This window comes from Peromyscus maniculatus, chromosome 2 (genome assembly GCF_049852395.1).
Source record: "Peromyscus maniculatus bairdii isolate BWxNUB_F1_BW_parent chromosome 2, HU_Pman_BW_mat_3.1, whole genome shotgun sequence".
Taxonomy (NCBI): Eukaryota; Metazoa; Chordata; class Mammalia; order Rodentia; family Cricetidae; genus Peromyscus; species Peromyscus maniculatus.
In genome coordinates this window covers 170,345,646-170,366,107 of record NC_134853.1, presented here as the reverse complement: position 1 = coordinate 170,366,107, position 20,462 = coordinate 170,345,646, and the positions used below count along the sequence as shown (strand labels likewise).

Sequence of the window (20,462 nt, the reverse complement as noted above, 5' to 3'; positions counted from 1 at the left end):
CCCATCGTGTCAGGCGGGGAAGATGTGACAGGAGGGATGTGTGCAGCTGCTCACACGGCATCTGCAGTCAGAATGCTGTGCCCAGATCGCAACCCCCAGAGAGACCACCCAAGACAAGCATACCAGAATGCAAAAGCAAGGCTTTAATTAGGGATATCCAAGAGCAATACAAGCCTAGGCAGGGACTTCGTCCAACGCATCCAATGCAGTGGAGGCTGGAGGAAGTGCCCAGCCTGAATTGTGCACAGCTTTTAAAGGCAAAAACCACAAGATTACAATAGCAGGGGATTTCCATACATGTACATTTCTAATTGGGTTGTTTCTAGGGACTTTCCAGAAATCACAGTTTAATCTCACTTCTAAGGGAGTGGTTGCCTATCACCATCACTGTTTCTCATTGGCTGCCCTCAGGTGGGGACATTCTGTGGTTAAACAATCACCATGGAGACCAGGATTGGGACATTCCATGGTCACACTGTCACCATCACATGATTAACTTGTTATTCTGTAAAAATGGAGGAGCTTTGGAGAGACAGGATGCAGCTGTTCACTGGGCATCTGCAGTTAGGAACCAGAGAGAGATGAATGCTGGGTCTCAGCTTTGGATTTGTAATAACATCTAGGACCCCATCCCTGAAAATGGTGCCACCAGCAGTGCGTCTTCCCACCACAATGAACCCAATCAAGGCCACCTCTCAGAGGCATGCCCAGAGGCTTGTCCCTGGTGCGATTCTGGATCACTAGGCTGCTTTAGGATTGCACTGTGAACTGCTATGGGTGAGAGATTGCTCCCCTCTGCACACAGCTGAGGCCAGGAACAGGGTAGGGTCAGTGGGTGAAAAATGTCTAAGAGGAAAACCGAGGGCCAAGGAGTTGAGGCTAAACCAACTTAACAGGATTCTGACTGCAGACAGGCAGGTGACCAGCCCTCATGTGAGAGAAGGTGGAGCCTGATCCGACGTGCTGGTGTAGCAGCTGCTGTCGAAGGTAGGAGTCTACTAAACTCACATGGTACAGGGATACGGGTCTTCCCTACAACTTGGTTTTATCAGGTTATACATTGATGGGCCAGAGGAGCCACGCTGGACTCAAGTCTCATCAAGCAGAGACTCCATGGGCTAGACCACGTGGGGTCTTACATTGGACTGAGATATACAAGACGGCACTGTCAACCACAGTCAATAAATGCATGGATCCTAGCTTGCTTTCTTCCTTCACAGTTCAAGGTCTAACCTATGGAATAATGGCACCTACAGCATGCTGTGTCTTCCAACATCATTTAACAATTGACAGTCCCATTGGGTAACCTGATACAAATGATTCCTCATTGAGACTGTCTTGTCAGATAATTCTAGGATGTGTCAAACTGACAGTTAAAACTGACCAGCACATAGCTGTTGGGGGAGGGGGCGTATGAAGGGCTTGGGGATCTTTAATATTGATAAAAATTACAGACAGTTTTTTTCTGTTTCATGTCTCTTGGAATTTCCCATTTTCTATGGTGAGAAACTTTCCTTGATAACAAAATATTCTCTAAAAGAAGTATATGACCAGGCATGGTGGTTCACACCTATAATCCTAGCACTTGGGAAACTGAGGCAGGAAGATTGTTAGAACTTAGAGACTAGCCTGTACTACAGCAAGGGTTCTTGTCTCAAAATGAACAACAAACAATTATGTCCTAGGTACATCATTGCTGTTTGACAGGTATTTGTTGTATGTGTTAAAAAGAATTTCTCACCAAAAGGCAAGATGAAGGCTATCCTGAAGATACAAGAGTGACCTTGGCAAGATGTTTGCTTTGCTCCAGTGATCTGAGGGGCCAGTTGAATGCTTCTGTAAAGGAGCATTGCAGATGAAGGTGTGCTTCTTTTGTTCTTGTTTTTCTTTTTCCAAAGTGGAAGGAAATCGGTATAAAGCAGGCTTTGCACATCTGTAAGTGACTTGCCATTCTCAGGGAGCTTCAGCAGAGCTGGGAGATGGCAACTGGAGCCATCAGATAGCCTGGGATGCCATGCTGCAGGCAATGCAGTTTTCCACAGAAACATATTTTTTCTTACAAACGGGTGACTCATTGGTATCATCTTGACATGCAGAGGAGATGAACGTGAATCAATAGAAATACGTGTAAGTTGGAATTCAGGGTGCAAGATAGCAATGACCGTCTTAAGCCCCGTCCTTGTGTTCCCTGACTATTCTGCAAAGTCACAGGGCTGTGATTGCTTTCCTTGAGGCTGCAGGGAGCGAACACAGGGCACAAGCCACCCTGGGGATTGTTATCCCACACTGGGTACATTTCTACTCAAAGCAGGCTTATCAGTAGCAGCAGCCACTCCAGACTTGTGCTCATATTTGTTAGATTTCATGGGCAGTCATGGATCCTGCTCCCCATGTGCTCATTTTACAAGCCAAAACCTGTCCTGATGCTCTATTCACAACTGCTGGCACAGGACCTGCAGGAAGCCTGAGCCCGCTGGGGTATTTCCACTGCCTGCCTGATGACCTGGCATGGTGTTCACATTTAGTCTGCTGTTAGCAACTGTGCATTGGCCGTGTGGCTGGTCAGAAGGAACTGGCCCTGCTTGGCACTTGCTTGTTCCTTTGGGAATTAAGGTTCTTTGCAGGCAGGAGTGGAACAGACAGCTAGTGTCCTCGACAGGTTTGTGTTCAGTAAAATCTACTTAAATGACAGAATGTTTAAATCTTATGTCTGTTTATTAAATTACTCAAAAGAGGAGGCACTGGTCTAGGGCTTCATATGCAATATTCCCAATTGCTATAATGAAATAGAAAACTTAATGCCCATTTGCCCACCTACCTATACGATATCTACCCATCTGTCTATATAGACACACTCACCTATTCATCCATCCACCCATTCACACATACATATACTTATCCATCTACCCACCTTTCCACCCACCACACATGTATTCACTGTTCATTGGATGCCATTCTCTGAACCAGGAATTTTGGTAGGCACACAAGGAAGTTTTTATGGTTATCTCTCCCTTTTTCTTTACAAGGCTTTACGGTGAAAAGTTTGCCTTGAATTTCAGAGGAGACGTAGGTCTTGGATTTTGGAGCACTTTGGCAATTGTAAGTTTAGGAACCCTTGAGATAGACTAACTGCACTCTATAATATGTGATAGACATGAACCTGTGGGGGCAAGGAGGGAATGTTATGGTTTATATCTGAGAGGTTTCTCAAAGGCGCATAATACATGGTTACAGGCTTGATTGACAGCATACATCCGCTCATCCATCCAAAAGATGGATGCCTTGGATACCAAGGTACCAAAGACCTTGCCTTCAGTCAGTTCTAGATAAGTATCTATTTCAAAGGCTTCTCTCCATGTTTGCTGGGGTGGATGGGCAGTGAGGGCAGGGACCTCTGTCTCCCTTTTATCCCTGATGTGTCCCTATATACACACAACAATATTTAATTCAGAGTTGGGTTTCAGTAAGCCTTTGTTGAGTGAATGAGTAAGTGGATGAATGAATGAATGAGCAGATGAGTGAGTGAACAAATGAATGAAATAATATGGTGTCCCTCAGCTATGGGCAGTTTTGACCCAGATTGTGGGTCTTTATGTTGGGGTGCGAAGGTTGTTTTAAGCCGCACACACTCCACCTTTAATGGTTTACAGAGACGAGCCAGCACAGCTTCCCTTTATCTGAGCAGGCAGCCCCGCATCTGAGGAATGAGGCTGCTTGCACCCCTCCTCGGGGTAGACATATTCCCAGAAGGTGGGCTGTAAATTACATCGACACCAGTTTCCTTCTCAGGGTGCTGGCAAGGTCCTGAAAGAGACAGAGAAGCCACTCAGGCCTGGGCAGGCATTATCACAGAGTTGCTTATCTCTGGCTTGTTAGTGAACATCCACTTATCTTTCTAGAGACTCATTTCCCCTATAAATGCCTTCACCTGTCAAGAAGATCTTGTGGGGCCCATCCTTCCCCTGCCCATCATAGACATTCACACTCACGACTGACATCTCTAAAAGCAAGGTTAACAAGAGAAAGCAAACTTGTGTGTCAGGTCAGAGAGGTGCACACATACATGTGCGTATGTGTGCGTATGTCTGTGTTCTCTATGTGTGCACTACTGGAGACCAGGTGCCCTCCTTGGTGGCACTCTACATTGCTCTTTGAGTTGGAGTGTCTCCCTGAACCTGCAGTTAGTTAACCATTTCAGCTATACTGGCTGGCCGTGAGTCCCAGGAATCTGTCTATCTCCTCACCTCCCCCACACCCACTTCCTATCCCATCAGCCCCTCACCTCCCCCACACCCACTTCCTATCCCATCAGCCCCTCACCTCCCCCACACCCACTTCCTAACACATCAGGGCCCTCACCTCTCCCACACCCACTTCCTATCCCATCAGCCCCTCACCTCCCCCACACCTACTTCCTATCACATCAGCCCCTCACCTCCCCCAGACTCACTTCCTACCCATCAGCCCCTCACCTCCTCCACACCCACTTCCTGTTACATCAGCCCCTCACCTCCCCCACACCCACTTCCTATCCCATCAGCCCCTCACCTCACCCACACTCACTTCCTATCCCATCAGCCCCTCACCTCCCCCACACCATTCTCTCCACCCCATCCGCCTTTTCCCACTCCATCATCACCTCCCCTTCACAGCCCACATCCCTAATAAACAGTGTAAATGCACCAATGAAGGGCCACTCCCTCCTGTCATCAGTTAGGAGCTCAAGTGTGGCACCTCTGATCCCTTTGTCCCTTGTTCTTAATTGATCAGAAGAGAAGACAGCTGAAGTTAATCCCCCTCCACATTATCTGACTGTTATGTTCTCTCTTTACACCTTCTCAAGGACTTTAATCCCTAATTAGCCCCACTCTTGGATGTTTTTAAGCAAGCAACTTCTCACCATTTAAAAATGAGGTGCGAGTGCTTAATCTTAAATACAATTCCTTTGTCCACACATCTTCTTTCCAGCTGCCACCCAAGTATCTGCGGTTCATGTCTCTCTTCTAAGACCGGGCTCACTCTGCCTCTTCCTCCCATGGTTGTCCTTCTCTTCTCACCAGGAACTGCACATCCGGGACACTCAACTCGAGCCCTGCCAGTCCTGCTCCTTTACCCAAATGCCACCTCCCTCCCTTTGTGGCCAGGCTTCTGGTGCAGAAGACCCCACCTGTCCTCTGCATCACAAAGTCTGTATTCTGGCTCAGACGGTTCTGAATTACTAATGTGTGCATCTCCCTAGGTCAGAGCAGGCTCAGCTGGCTGGCAGACACCAGCCCCAAGCTTACCTACAAGGCTGGACATCTGAGAGAACTGTGCCTACCCACAGGCTGTTTGGTCTTTGAGATGACTTTCTGCTTCTGGTCCCGAGGATCAAACTCGGGCCCTGTGCTGGCTAACATGCACAGGGTGCATGAACAGCCACCGAGTCACATCCTCAGCACCTATTACTTTGTCTTTTATTGACATCATCTGTAACAATATGAAAGACAAGACAGGGCAGGATGACCCCAGAAGCTGCTGTTATAAGATGGAGGGATATGCCTTCACGTTTATCTCTTGCATCTTAAGCCTCAGTTCCTCAGAGTCCTCCAATATGGCTTTATTTGGAGGTGAGGTCCTTTGAAATGTAATCAAGGTAGATCAAGACCATTTGGTTGGGTCTAATATGCCCAATATTCTCAGAAGAAAAAGAGACTGGAAAATAGATGGCCAGGTGTGGACATAGGTCAAAGGCAGAGTTCTCAGGAGTCAGCCCACATCTTGCACCATGGACTCCCACCCTCAGAACTCAAAGACAGGACTTGTCTGTTGTTGAAGGCCCTTTCAGACCCCACAGGGGCTTCCTCCTGTCCTAATCAGATGTGTCTGGAAGAGCTCAGTGATATGATGATGAAGCCACGTTGCTCGGATACCCAGGGAGAGAATCCATGTCACGAACACAGTTAATCACTGAGCATGCCCACTGAGAAATACCACCATCCCATAGACTGTGTCTGATCAATTGATGCTTAGAAACACCGCTGACGGAGTGTGGAGTCAGAAGGGTACCACGTACACCCCGGCTGGGAAATGCAGACTAACATAGCCGACGGCAGCTCACCGTGGCTGCAGGGCAGAAACAAAAATATCGTTCAAAGGGCTATTTCTTGTGGTGCCCTCCCATGAAGGCCGAGCATGGAATGTGTTCCCTGGTGTCTGCAGGAGGACCCTGTGCACAAATTATAAAAGGGCTTATGGTTACCAAGGAAAATGTTTCCTATAGTATAATTTTATCTATAAACAAGCTGTGGGGAGAAAGTAGGATTGACCCAAATGAACATTCCAGAAACAGTCAGAGCCCTGCTGAGAAGAAGGTGAGGTATGAGTCAGGAGGAATCTTCTGGAAATAAGCTGAGAGGAAAGCAGCCTCTTGAGTCCAGACTCAGAGGGACAGTCCAGCCCTGACACCTCCTCTGTCCTTTCTTCTCAGAGGACACGTGGGAGAGACAACCTTGTTGTCTTCCAGGCAGGGAACCCACACACCTGCTCAGAGAGGATGCAGCTGTGTGGGCCCCAGCTGGGTTTCCCTGGACACCTGCGGGCAAGCAGTCATGTCCATATCCTGGAGCCTTGCCCAGCCTGTGCCTGGAGGGCTTCACTGGGGAAGATGCACCTGTAGAGTAGATGGTGATTTTCCAGAAGGTTGTGAGACCTTTAAAGTCCATGAGCCACTGGTGAGATTTCTTCTCCCAGGCCAGAGCAGGGCATCGTTGCATGAGGGTCCTGGAGTGTCTTGAGGCCTGTGAGGGTCAGGGCTGTGTGGGAGGAACGTGGCTCCAACCTGGGGTTTTCTGGGGGCCTTGGGTAGGTTCTTCCGCCAGTTGTTTGTTTGTTTGTTTGTTTTGTTTAACCTGACTCAGATAAAGGATGCACTTTACAGCAGTGATCTCAGCAGCTCTGGGCCTTTGTTCCTGTGCGAGGAGATGGTGCACACATAAAAGAAAGGGAATGTAGAGAAGCCTGTGTATCTGCTGGACACCTCTGCAGAGAGCACTCACCTCTCGGCCTTCTCAGATCCCGCAATCTCCCGGCTTGGTTAATCTGAACCTTTATTGCAGAGGTCAGGAGTCACCAGTACGAACTTGGAGAATGCCTGTTTCTGATGGCTGGAATTCTCATTTGGAATGCACAGCAGACTCCAACCCACCAGGTAAGGGTGTGAGCTGTGACTGTTCCCAGTGCTTATTGCAGTTCCCTGTTCTTCTCTCACACTCTTTCTCCTTCCCCTTCTCTTCTTCCCCCATCTCTTCCTCTTTTCTCCTTCTCCCTCTTCTTTCTCCCCTTCCTCCTCCTCTCCTTCCTCCCTTCCTTCTCCCTCCTCCTCTCCCTCCTCTTCTCCCTCCTCACTTCCTTCTCCCTCCTCCCTTCCTTCTCCCTCCTCCTCTCCCTCCTCTTCTCCCTCCTCTCTTCCTTCTCCCTCCTCCCTTCCTTCTCCCTCCTCCTCCCCTCCTCTCCCTCCTCCCTTCCTTCTCCCTCCTCCTCCCCTCCTCTCCCTCCTCCCTTCCTTTTCCCTCCTCCCCCCCCTTTGGTGTCCTATCACCTTCAAAACAACAGAAGGAGGAGCTGGAGAATGAAGATAAAAGGGCACTCCACTGCCTTCCCGTACAGAGGCTGGAGGAGGTTGACTACTGTCACACCACACTGCCATGTATTAACCAGTCCCACGTGCCCCAAGTATCAAGGGGCACATCTCACAGGACATGTCATGGTATTGTGTTCCCCAAAATATTGTGCACTCCAATAAACTTATCTGGTGTTAAAGACAGAACAGTCACAATATTAAACATAGAGGTTAGGCAGTGGTAGCACACGCCTTTAATCCTAGCATTCCAGAGGCAGAGATCCATCTGGATCCTGTGAGTTCAAGGATACAACCAGACATGGTGATTCACACCTTTAATCCCAGAAAGTGAGACTTTAATCCCAGGGAGTGGTGGTAGAAAGCAAAAAGGTATATAAGTCGTGAGGACCAGAAACTAGAAGCTTTTGGCTGGTTAAGTGTTCAGGCTTTCGAGAAGCACAGTTCAGCTGAGATCCATTCAGATGAGGACTCAGAGGCTTCCAGTCTGAGGAAACAGGACCAGCTGAGGAACTGGCAAGGTGAGGTAGCTGTGGCTGGTTCTGTTTCTCTGATCTTCCAGCATTTACCCCAATACCTGGCTCCAGGTTTGTTTTTATTGATAAGACCTTCTAACAATTCGGCTACAAGAACACTTAATAATTAGGCCCAATGTCCTAGGGAAGTCTCCATCTGCCCATTTACCCAAGAGTGTGCTCTGGATGTCCCAGACACCTGCCCCTCAGTCCAAATCACAGGGTGAATGGGGTCTTGTCCACCTAACTTGGCCATGTAGAGGGACCTCTGCCTTCTTATTGTACAGCACCCCAGCTCTTTTAAGGGAGTTTAAAAAGAAGAGACCTTGCTTTATCTGGCAGAGGGGTTGACACTTTACTTCAGACCCCCACAGTGCTGCTATGGGCGTTGGTGCCAATCAGCCTCTTGTTGAAGGACCATTAGACCTCATGCCTTTCCCAAAGCTCCCCAGAACCTCGTGGGAAGCATTTATTCTAGACAGCTGGAATCATGTCCGCCTCCCCCATGGCCTCAAAGGGGTCTGTCCTTACACTGGCTGTGCCTCAACTGGCCTTTTGAGTTCATATAGGCCCTGTGTCCTTGCAGAAGCCAGCCCTCAAGCTCAGTCCACAAGGGCAGTTATGGCACTGGAGGGCCTAGACAGAGTCCAGTGGCCCTGAGAGGGTGACTGCTGCCCTGGGACTCAGAGCCCAGGCATTCCATATGCACCATCCCCCAGGGCTGAGGGTCCCAGAGCTGTGGGCTACAGATGCAGTCTTGGAAAACCAAGCTCTTTCTCCAAGTGACACAGAGGAGTTGAAATAGATGCCCCCCTTCCAGTGTGGGAGGTTAGGAGTGGGCACCGAGCCTGATGAATTGAGAGGAGAAAGTAAGCTCCTCTGACAGGGCTGTGAGGAAAGATGTGTGCAGGAAGAGATTCATTTCCTCAAGCAAACATAACCCAGGGTGTTTTTCTTATAGGCTGTATTCATTTACTCAGACTGAGAAAATAATTTCCTATTATTGTTCCCTATCCTAAGTCACATTCAGAGTGACTTTATCAAGCCCAGATAAGAATGGGGGGGGGCGGTTGAGCTAGAGAAAACTGAGATTCTGTATGTGGAGTCCAGAGAGTCATCTTAATATGAATGGCTTGAAGAGCCTGTTGACGTTAATGAGCTCATTGTGATTGTCTACAACAATGGCACGTCCATCAAGCCAGAGATGGACTCAGAGCCCAGAATTTCAGCATTTCCTGAGCAACCCCCAGCTTATGGATTATTTATTACTCTTTCAAAGTGTAGCAGTCTTAAAAAGTTTCTTGTTTTTAATAGTTTTTAATTATGTGAATAGAGGTGTGCATGTGAGTGCAGTGCTCCCAAAGGCCAGGAGAGAGTGTTGGATCCCATGGAACTGGATGTATAGTTATGAGCCACCTGGGAACCACACTTGGGTCCTCTGCAGGGGCAGTGTGCACTTAAACAGCTGAGCCGTCTCTTCAGCCCGTAGTCTATTTTTCTAAGTGAGGATGGACCGAGTCTTTCACCTGTGTGCTCAGCTGAGCTCTCTCGATGGCTCGTCTCTTCATTTCAGTTATGGATGCCCATACCTGTTATGCACCTTCAGGCTCCCACCTGCACCCTCACCCACCCTGGAGGCCGAGCAGTCTCCAGACTTGAGATATTCTTGGTGGGAAAATATTACAACTATATTTTATATTCAAGTTGTTTCATTTTAAAGCAACAATAAATGACTTCAGCTGGGGCTAAGCTGGTAGCATGCTTGACTAGCGTTGTGTAAACTAGGCATGGCAGGACACTTCTGTCACCAATGGTTGGGAGGCAGAGGGTCAGTGATGTAGCAAGTATGAGTCCAGTTTGGGCTACGCGAGACCTGTAAATAGATAGATAGATGTCTCAACCCGAACCTGGATTTTCCAAGCTCTTGTCACAAACACTATGTTGAACTATATCAGGTGAGGTAAAACTTTCTGCTTACCCTAAAAGGCTAATAAAATATCAAGTCTTCCCTTTAATCTCAGGATCAGAGGAATTTGATTAATCAGTTGCTTTGAAGGCTGGTCTCTGAAGAGGCTCCTCTACCCCCCCCCTTTATGATAGCACTCTATCAGTCTGTCTATCTATCTATCTATCTATCTATCTATCTATCTATCTATCTATCTATCTATCTATCATCTATTTACATATCTATCATCTATCTATCTATCTATCTATCTATCTATCTATCTATCTATCTATCTATCATCTATCTCTCATACTCACTTAAAACGGAGACTTATTTCTCTTTATTTTATGTGTTATGGGTGTTTGTTTGCTTGTGTATCTGTGCATTGTGTGCATTCCTTGTGCCCTTGGAAACCAGAAGAAGATATTGGTGCCCCTGGACCTGGAGTTATGGTTGAAAGCAATCATGTGGGTCCTGGGAATTAAACCTGGATCTGCTGGAAGAGCAGCTGGTGTTCTTCACCACTGAGTCATCTCTCTAGCTCCTCATTCTCCCCCTTAACTGAAGCTCCTCTAGGCTTTAAAGAGGAAACCTCTCCTTCTCTTTCCGGCCCTACCATGCTCTGGTCTCTGTATATTCTACTGTTTCTGTCTAATGTTCTCTTCCCTCACTAGACCCCATGATGGCCTCAAGGCTCTTTCTCTAACAAACTATCTTCTGGAGGGAATTGTGTGTCAGCTTCCTTTCTGGACAAACTACTGATGATTCTCTCCTTTCAACATGTTTAACAATAATTAGTTGATTAATTACATTATATTAGGGTGACTACTAATAATCAAATGGTAGTGATGAGGGCATTGGTGCAAAGCAGACTTTCTGCTCCCAAAGAGCCTCAGCTCTATTTCCTCCTGAGTCTCAAATAGGGTTGGGGAGGTGTCCAACCCCCAATTCTGCTCTAACCTGAGATTTTACAGAGTCAAGGTCAAGACAAGAAAACTTGACAAAGAGGACATTGGCTATCAAGATATAGCATAGGCTGGGTCTGTTCCCACCTAGAGATGCTAGCCTGTGACTCCAGCTGGCTCCCAACTTCCTGTTCAAGGACAGGGAAAAGGATGTGGATCAACAAAGCCTGACTGGCTGTGTCCTCTTCCTGTTGCTGGTTATTCAGTTGTACGTTGGTAGAGTCTCAGTCTCTATCCCTGCCTCCTCTCCTCCCCTCCCCTCCCCTCTTTTTCCTATCCCATCCCTGCTCATACCCTACCCTTGCGCTGTCCTGATGTAGTTTATGGGGTATTGTGATTGCCTGGAGAGGTGTTGCTGCATCCAGCAAAAATCGGCGTTTTTCTGCAAAACCTTGTGTTTCATCCAATTAACCTTTATCTTGTTTGTTGTAGTAATTTGCACAGCCCGGAGCCATGGCAAGAAAGAGGTTCCCTTTGCCTTAGCCAGCATAGCCAGTCACTCTCTCAGGAGCAGCTGACCTCAGCCATCAGGACAGAGCTCCCCTCCCTCCCCCCTCCCTCCCCCACATGCACAGGGTGGAGCCTCCCTCCCTCCCTCCCCCACATGCACCTGCCCCCACTCCAGCTCACATTAATCTCCCCCAGTGGTTGAGGGGATGCTGAGAAGTCTCTGGTGGAACCTCCTGGATAGAGTCCAAGGACATACATGGGTGAGGCCCAAGAACCTGCATTGTTTCAGAACTTTCTGGGGCCTGAGCTGCCCCCAGATCATGACTGGCAGACACTGGGACTCATTCTGGAGGGCGCTATGCTGGATTCCAGAAGGCTTCCCAGACCTGACTGCTGTGGTGAACTTGACAAGTTGACATCAACCTGGCAAAGCAGCAGAAATGCAGCAGGTTACATGAGGTTTCAACCCTCCCTCTTCCTCTCTCTCATCTCCCTCTCTCTCCTCCACCCTCTGTCCTTTCTCTCCTCTTTCCTCTCTCCCTGTCTCTCCTCTCCCTTCTCCCCTCCCTCACCCTTTCTATCTCTTCTCTTTCTTTTTTTATTCTTCTCTCTCTGTGTCTCCTTGTTTCTGTCTCTCTTTCTCTGTGTCTCTGTATCTCTATTTCAGTCTCTCTATCTCTCTCTTTGTGTCTGTCTCTATCTCTGTCCCTGTCTATCTGTCTGTCTTGTCTCTCTGGAGCCCTGGCACCCTGGAGGCAGCACAGACTAGACACTGTCTACTCTATTCTTATCCCTCAAACTCCCAGCACTGTGCACGGTACTCCAAACCCTCCTGAACTTATCTTTTCCCAGAATCTGTTCCTAGGTCTTTATAGCTTCTAGTGTCATTCAACTTAAGGGGGGGCACCTTTCAGAAAAGAAAACCCTATTATGGCTAGAAACTGGCCTAGGCATGTGGCTTCCATAGGTTCATGCATGTGGCCATGGGGACCTGCTGCTCCCCAGGTGGCTTTGTCTGCATTCTAGCCGTGGCTAAGTCCACTGTGGGCTCACTGTCTTCAGTGTTTGTAATGTATGGACCAGGAATGGTTGGGATCATTCCTGCCATTGTTAGGGGTCGTTCTCAAGCCTGCCTTTGCACAAACTGAAAGAAATCTCTTCCCTGGTCACAAACAGGGAAAGCTCTAGAGATAAGGTCATTTATTCCCCCAGAGGACGCACCCAGCTTGGCAAGCAGCATTGGCCTTAATGTATGGAATGCATTTGGCCAGGACCGTGACAGTCATTAGAAATGGGCCCTGGGTGTCATTACCCCAGAGTCAGCCTGTGAAGTATGCATCCTCTGAGGAAAGAAAGCATTAGGGCGCCCTGAGCTGAATTGGTCAGCCGAAAAAACTCGAGTGCTTTATCCTTGGAAGGAAGTGAAGCCATTTATTGGAGGACAGAAGTTCAGGATAATAGTTAAAGCAACCTGACATTTCCATAAATTAATGAAATGTGTGTGGTTGGCATAATTCAATGTGTGAAGACATTGATCTCTCCTCCCTCAGGCCCAGAGGGAGGCTTCAGGCTGGGGACTGAAGTGGGAACCCAGGACCAATGTCATCAGACCCATGTCAAGGAGCTGGTGACAGGCTTACCTGAGCAGGAGGCCCAATGTGCCTGCACATGCACATACACTTGCTCACCCAGTTACCAGCTCTTTCATCCACACTCACTAGCAGAGAAAAACAGTGTGGCCTGTTCATGTTCTGTGTCCTTCTCCCAGCTGGATTCAAAGTGCCCACTCCCTGGAAGTGAATTATGGCCCCATCTCACAATCCTCTTTCTGCTGTGACCCACAGAGGACCACATACTCTCATCAATCTTTGCATATTCATCACTCAACTAAGAGCCTGGAAGAAAGACACAGTCAAGAAATGCAAGCAGACACTCAGAAAACACTCACTAAGGAGCTAGGAGATTGCCAAAGGGTAAAGCCATGGCTGTGTAAGTGTCCTGAGAACCAACATGGAGTTGAACTTGGCACATATATGCCATATCAATGCTCCTACATCCAGATGGAAGGTAGGGAAACTCTGAGGCCAGGTAGACCAGTACACACAATGGCAAACAACAAAGAGAATCTGTCTCAAAGTTTTCAGAGAGTAAGAAATGGCACCGAGGTTGTTCCCTGGCCTACACACGAGCGCGTATGTGCATGTGCGTGTGTGCGCTGGAGCACATGCGTGCACATGCACACAAACACACACACTGTGGTATACACATGTCTGTTCATATGCACATACATCACACACATACATGAAGATTGGAAGAAAATAAATACCCACTGAGCTAGCTAGTTTCTGTCCCAATCAGAAATAAGTTTGACACAATCTAGAGTCACCTGGTGTCTTAGTCAGGGTTACTATTGCTGTGATGAAACACCATGTCCAAAGCAGCTTGGGGAAGAAAGGGTTAATTTGGCTTGCACTTCCACATCCCTGTTCATCACTGAAGGAAGTCAGGACAGGAACTCAAACAGGGCAGGAAGCTGAAGGCAGAAGCTGAAGCAGAGGCCACGGAGGAGTGCTGCTTCTGTTCCTGTTTCCAAGATCTTTCTCTGAGTTCACACCTTGGCAGCTCTCCATGATAAACTGTAACCTATGAGCCAAATGAACTCTTTCCTCGCTAACTTAGTTTTTGTTGGTGTTTTATCACAGTAACAGAGAAACATCTGGAGCACAGTGAATAAATGAATGAGTGAATGAATGAATGAATGAATGAGTAAGCCAGTCTCACTGCAGAAGGTCCCGATTCACTGGAGGCCACTGGAGGCAGTGACCGTCTGCAGCACTAACTGTAGGGGACATTCATCCTACGTCCTCACTGTAGTACGCACCGATGACGGTGACCATGTGTTAGGGGTGAAGTGAATATGATGGTCATCTTCATTGCTACCTTGACTAGATTTACAGTTCCATGGAAACAAACCTCTGAGTGTATCAATAAGGATGTTCCCCAAAGAGTTTATGAAAAGAGCTAGTGTCAAATGACTGTATTGATTCCAAACACTGTCTTTCTTTCATCTCTGCCTTTGAGTTTACAGGCAGCACAGTTGTCAGTGGGGAGCTAACTGCATGCCTGCCTTACCTCATGTGAGCCGACTCCACCACAGGAAAACTTACAGCACTCAGAAAAGAGGTGTGGGTGATGACCAAAAGCCAATGGCAAGAACAAAACAAATTACATTGAAGTCCTCAAGCAGCCCATAGGCCAATGATCCCCACATTACGCACCTTAGTTTAATTAGGGTAAGACAACCAGCATCATCCAGCGCAGAAAACCCCTCTTAATGAGTGATTGTGCAAAGTTAATGATGCTGACAGGTAGCTAAACATCTCCGTTTGTTTTTCCCAGGGGTAGGCAGGTGCAGATGCTGAATTAGGTCAAGGGCCCACGATGGCAGGGACAGGGAGCGTCAGGTCCACCGTCAATGCCGTTGGCTAAGCCTTTCAGAAACTGCCCCCATCCTTGAGCCCTCCGGGGCTGCTTTCTCTGCTCGTCCCAGTCCTCTGATGCTCAGGTGACTGTGACAATCCTGTGCCTAGTGTGTCTTGAAGTGCCCAACTGCCAGGAGAGGAATTCAAAAATCGTACGGTGGTAAAGTGGGTGGTTTCCAACCCCACTACCCGGTGACATACAGTGTAGCTTCCATCGTGAAGAGACCTGAGTAGAGGATTAAACAGGGATGCCTGCCTGGGTTTCAGCAGCATAGAGTGGAGAGCACAGCCCTTCACAGTCTCAGCTCACAGATGCAATGGGACTTCGGACACCCAGATACGCAGGCTGTGTCCCAGACTCATACCATCTACCTCCTTCCTTAATGTCCCCCAGCACTGAAAGTTCCTCCTAGGCCGTGTCTTGTATCTGGAAACCACCACGGTGCTGTCTAGGAGGCAGGGGTGGGGAGGGACATAGAGGTACCCTGAGGGAGCAGCACACAGGGAATGCAGAGAAAGCGGCGTGCTTACTCCCCACCCTCTCCAAAGTGTTACTGGGGAACGGTTATTGCCCCCTATAACACCCTGCTGAACCTGGGTCTGAGCAGAGGCAGCAGTCAACACACCCTGAGCCTTCAAAAGATGATAAAAAGCATCAAGATATGACAACATTTTCTGTTCATTTCATGGTTAGTCTACAGTTCAGTTTATGTAAGATAGAAATAAGTGACTTGATTTAAATAAAACATAAACAACCTGATAGCTCATGTGTTTGGAAGAGATCAAGAGCTTGAAGGAATCTGTCCAGGGCCAAAGCCTTTGGCTTCCAGCTGGGCATCATTTGGTGGTCAGAGGAGAGCTGGGTGAGCACAGAAGGGCAGGGATGAGAGAGCCCATCAGACCCCTCATTCCCGTCGGTCTTGGCTCTGCTTCGGTACATATTGATGCTAAGGAGCTATTTCAACTCATCCAGACAGAGCTGCTGAGGTGCTGAGCTGGGCACAAAGAGGAGGCCGGTTGTAGCTTTCAAGCCCCCAGTGTCTGCCTGAAACACAGGGTCTTCAACCCGGATATATGGAGAACTGGGGGCAAATGTCCCCAGGAAGCTGGTTGACTCTGTGCCCTCCCTTGGGGAGTCCAGACAGCAACAGAAAGCCAGGTTGGAGTTACGCTCTAGAGTCCTGACAGCCCTGGCTTGGTGACCTTGCATTTGGGCAGCCAGATTGGTTTCTCCTTTGCTTTCTATTCTTCTTGTTGTTCATTTGCTTTTCTCTTGTTTTGTTTGAGACGGAGTCTTAGGAATACAGGGCTGACTTGAACTCACTATGTAGCTGAGAACGATCTAGAACTTCTCACCCTCCTGCCTCTACCTCCCAAGGCCCAGGATCACAGGGGTGTGCTACCATGCCCATCGTATGGGTTGCTGGGCCCAAACTCAAGGCTTCCCATATCCTAGGCATGGACTCTGCTGACTGAGTTACATCCTGATCCCACATTTTATTTCCATGTCTGAAGCATGGCAGGAAACAGCGAGCCTGCTCAGCTTGCGCCACCATGGGAGGAAGGAACGCTTCAGAGTCTGATAGGGGCTACTCTGACTGGGAGACAGCTTTCACAGCAGGAGCTTTCCTCTCGGTGGGCATCAGCTTCAAGAGCTGGACCACCACGGGGCCAGAAGACAGCTCCCTGACTAGACTGTGTCCCTCCAACATAAACGAAGCCAACAGCGCCAGCTCCTCAGAGTCCCACTTGGGTCTCCAGTCACCAAGTCCCGCCTCTGCTTCCTCTCCCATTGTGTGTTTAGCACGGCACATGCTGTCATCACCTGCCTTTGAAGCCGATTCAACCATTAGCAGCTTCTTCATGTTTCTATAAATATTTAAACCGCCAGCACTCAGTAATCACCACCGTATGAAATTAGGACGGATCAGAGGGTGCTGGCTCACCAGAGTCCTTAAGGGGGGAGCTAATCCTTTCTCAAGGAAGCCTTCCTTCCCGGTGCTAAGAGAGGAAACACGAGGGAGCCAACGACTTGAAGGCGTGGAGGAGTTTTAATTCAGCACTGTCTCAGCCAGATAAATCATCCCAGCACTGTGACTTCAGGAACAGCCCACATCCCCTCTGCAGCGGAGGACTTCCAGCCACCTGGGGAGTACATCTGTGGGAATGCCATTTCTCTAGGGCTCCCTCCCCTTCCTCAGCACCCACACTTCCAGAGCCTTGGGAAGAAGGGACATCCCAGTGACCACACTGACCACTTCTCCTCAGGCTTGGGCAGCTCATGAAGCTTTCTCAGGGGGAGTGGTAGGGTTTTTAGGTTTGGTTTGTTTGAAATCACAGTGACCTCTTCCTGGATGATCAGAGGGAGGCTTTAGCTAAGGAAAAGTAGAGGCACAGCTTCTCACTGCAAAACCCAGCCTGGGGCCAGGGAGATGCCTCAGTTTCTAAGCTGTTAGCTAGTCCTGTAAACCTGAGTTTGAATCCCAAAGCCCGTGTTTAAATAAAATAAAACTGTGACATGTGGCTTGAACTTGTAATCTCAGAGCTGGGAGGTAGAGACAGGTGGATCTCTGGGGCTCCTTGACTAATCAGCTTAACTAAATAGGCAAGTTCCAGGTCAGTGGTCAGTGAGAGATCCTGCCTCAAAAACCAAGGTGAGCAGCATTCTGAGGAACACCTCCCAAAGCTGACCTCTAGCCTCTGACCTCTAATCTCTGTGCATGCATATATATGCCTGTGAAACATACACACAAATCCAGTCTAGATCCTAGGCCCAGCACAGCCAGCAGTCCTATGGACCAGTGTCTCCTGGACTCTGGCTCACAGCAGATATCACCTTCAGACCCCAGTGTTGCATCCCGGGCATGAAGGGTTAAGCCTTCTTCTTTCCCAGCACCTGTCCAGGTAGTTCATGACCTGGGTCTCGGGGTTTCTGGTGAGGTCAGGGTGGTTAAGCCTTCTTCTTTCCCAGCACCTGTCTGTGAAGTGTGTGACCTGGGTCTCAGGGTTTCTGGTGAGGTCAGGGTGGACCTGCATCTTAGTTGCGTAAGTTGCTTCTCTTGTTGCTGTGAGAACATACCTGGCCTTAACTGAAGGGAGGAAGGACTTATTTGGGCTCATAGTTTGGCAATATCACCCATCATGGTGGCAAGAGCTGATGCAATGACAACACAGCATTTTCAGTCAGGAAGCAGAGAGGGATGCAGGTCAGGGCTCAGTTCACTCAACCCTTTTATCCAGTCCAGGACTGAATACAGCACTCCCTGCATTTGAGGTAGGACCTCCCTCCTCAGTTACACCTCTCTGAAATGCCCTTCTAGACCAGCTCAGGGTACCAGACTACTAGGATCAGGGCCTCACCTATAGATGGGGCACAGGCTCATCCATATCGCTAGAAGTCATGTCCTTCTGGGGTGGAGGGAAGGAAGGTGTGTGACATTGTGGGCTGGGTAGCATCTGAGTGTGGCCTGGAAGTCAGGAGGCCTGAAACCACCCCCAGGTGATCCCAAATGTACAGCCAGGGTGTCTGACCCCAAACCTGATCCTTTGTATACCTTGTCATGTGATCTCTGGTTCTCCCGAGGCTGTAGAAGAATAATAGCATTGATTGACAGCTGAAGATTTCTCTGTTCCAGATAGGAAATGAAGAGCTTTGATACCCAACAATACTGATCTTTCCAACAGCGATGAAGGGATGGATCCTTTGCCTATTTTCAAGATGAGGTGATGGAGGTTGGGGAGCCCAGTGATGGGAGCCTGGGGCTAGCTAAACCTCTGAGCTGACATCTTGATCACAACCATGGTCCTGCCATGACAGTATTTAAGGAAGATGGATTCGCTCCTCGCCCTTTGGCTAAAGAGAAAGAAGAGGATGGTGTTTACCTGGGAGACGATCCGTCAACTTCCTACCCACTTCCAAGGAGACACAGAGACATTTGGCGTGATGGGGCCTTCTGGAGCACTCACACAGTCTTCATATCTTTCCTGGTCCCCTCTTACCCAGACTGCCTGATGCCATGCCAGGGGTTAATGCCTGGGGACAGATCGCTTCAGTACCCCCTTCTCGGCAGCCACCACCCTCAGAAATAGAGTTCTGATAGCCACACAGCATTGCTGCCAGGAAAAGGAGGCCCTTCACCTGTGAGCCAAAGCCGAAGTGACACCCTCCCTCCCCTGGCTACTGGGGTTGGCTGCGCTCTGGGACTGTGCAGCCTTTGTGAGCACCACACCTCTCAGTGAAACACGAAGTCAGGCTCTAGTAAACACACCGCTGACTGAGTACACAGGGAGTTTCCAGTTCATTTCTCCGCATTATTCTGGGTCTGTGGATAAACAGAAAAACAATAATTGCTGTTGGTAGTGTTTTAATTGGTATCCACTGTGTTTTAATTAGTCAAAGAAAGAGGGAGAGACAGGTGGGAGGAACACTGGCTGCCACCTCACCCAGAGTGTGCACTCACTGGGTGTGGGCAGCAGCACAGGCATTCTTCAGTGAGTATCCACATGGACAACTCCTCCCCAGTCAGCATCGTCCCATGAGTCTGAGCCCGGTCTGCATGCTCCTTCTAGGGGAAGAACACTTGCTAATTAGATGAGCACCGAGTCATCACTGCTTAGCACTGTCCAACAGTCCCAGAAAAGGTGATTCTCAGAGTTAGACGAGGGCCAGCTATAGATGAGGAGACACATTGGCTTTCCAGAAGGAAGAAAGTAGCTCAGATCCCAGTTCAGCCTCTGGGCAGGAGTGAGATCTAGAATAAACCAAGCCCTTGGCTGTTGGTCTATGCTCTGTGGCTGTATCAAAATGTCAGAGGCCAGGTCATTTTAAAAGAAGAAAGGTTCGTGGAACTCCTGGGACTGCTGGCTGGAAAGTCAACAAGAAAGGTCTGCCTTCCTCCTGGCATCTAGCTGGGGCCTCCTTGCAACATCATATCTTGTCAGTGGAGCCAGTGACCTCTTTTATAACAAGGGCTCCCGCGGTGACTCATTAGTCCACTTGTAGAGTAACGCAGCCGTAAGGGCAGAGTCCTCGCAGCCCAGTCACCCCCAAACATCGTTAACACTTGACTTCAGGGACTGAGTTCCCAACCCATGAATGCTGGGAGAAACAAGACAGATCGTGCTGAGGGATATTCTACCGGAGACAATTAGACCGGATTCACAAATGCTAGAAGTGGCTGAGCCAGAGTCTGTGGCTGAGCCAGAGTCTGTGTCGTCCACTCACTCACAGGTCAGTCTTGCAGACTGCAGGCCACGCACCCCCTCCCCTATGTCAACGGCAGAATGAAAACAGGACTGAGGTCCTGCTCTGTAGGGTGGTGAGGGAGTACTGTGGGGCAGAGTCCCCTGGATCTGGGCTCTGCCCCTGAACTGATCGACGCACCGCCTCCCCACCCTCTCCTGATCTTCAGCAATGAGACCGAAGATTTCCAGCTCTCCTTTTCTGTCATCAGCAACATTGACCACACCCCAAAGCAAGACAAGAGA

At 48.8% G+C, this 20,462-nt stretch overlaps 1 long non-coding RNA gene across 1 annotated transcript; it reads left to right on the top strand.

Moving 5' to 3' along the window:
- The first annotated feature begins 466 nt into the window (after nucleotides 1-466).
- On the top strand, nucleotides 467-19,256 carry LOC121827448 (uncharacterized). Its single transcript, XR_006069766.2, has 3 exons — nucleotides 467-987; nucleotides 7,098-7,189; nucleotides 18,611-19,256. It is a non-coding gene; the product is annotated as an uncharacterized LOC121827448 (long non-coding RNA).
- Nucleotides 19,257-20,462: the final 1,206 nt, after the last annotated feature.